Raw genomic sequence first — 1124 nt, 5'->3', positions numbered from 1 at the left:
AAAAAAAAAGAAATCCAATTAGCTATAAGCAAAATAAATCTACACCCAGACACATAATAATTAAGATCCCAGAAATTCAGCACAAGGACATAATATTAAAAACTGTTAGAAAAAAAAGAAATAGATCACCTATAAAGGAAAGCCCACCAGAATCACGGCAGATTTCACAACACAAACCACCCAGTCAAGAACAGCGTGGAGTACAGCATTTCAAGTCCTGAAAGAAAACAACTTCCAGCTTGACGTACCCTGTAAAACTATCTTCCAAAATGAGTGGAGACACTTCCATGATAAAGAACAACTGCAGAAATTCATGATCACCAGTCCAACCCTACAAAGAGCACTGAAATATATTCTAAAAAGAGATAAAAATGACAACTTCAAGAACAACAATAGAAAGGAACCACCAAGCACAGCAAGCAATTAAACAAAGGGGAAATGTAGGGAACCAATAGCTGAAAAGAACGTGACAAGGATAAGCCAATACTTATCAGTTCTAACCGTCAATGTAAATGGCCTCAATTCATCAAGACAAAGAAGCAGACTGGCAGAGTGGATCAAGAAACAAAATCCAACAATATGTTATATACAAGAAACACATATAACTCGAAAGGAAAATCATAGGCTGAAAGTCTAAGGATGGAAAACATCACTACATAGAACACACTTAAGTAAATGCAAAGGAACTGAAATCATCCCATGTATATTATCTGATCATAGTGCAATGAAATAGGAAATTACTGACCAAAGAAATTGCAAAAACTCCTTAAACACATGGAAATTAAATAACTCCCTCCTGAATAGCCAATGGGTCACAGATAAAGTTAAAGAAGAAATTAAACAATATTTACAAATAAATAAAAATGCATATACATCTTACCAGAAACTGTGGGATGCAATGAAAACAGTCTTAAGAGGGAAATTTATGGTGGTGAATTCTCACATCAGGAAAACAAAATGAACACAAATAAACAACTTCACATGACAGAGGCAAGCCATACAGTTATATGCAGAAGATGGGTAAGGCAATGATCCTGAGAATCGTCAGAAGATTTTCAAATCTAGCAGTTGATTGGAAGGATTCTCACCCTGACTAACTATATATACTGACACCTGTGAACTAA

Source organism: Octodon degus, unplaced genomic scaffold, assembly GCF_000260255.1.
Source record: "Octodon degus isolate 3935 unplaced genomic scaffold, OctDeg1.0 scaffold00002, whole genome shotgun sequence".
Lineage (NCBI taxonomy): Eukaryota > Metazoa > Chordata > Mammalia > Rodentia > Octodontidae > Octodon > Octodon degus.
The sequence above is the reverse complement of the archived record's forward strand: the minus strand, read 5'-3'. Positions refer to the sequence as shown.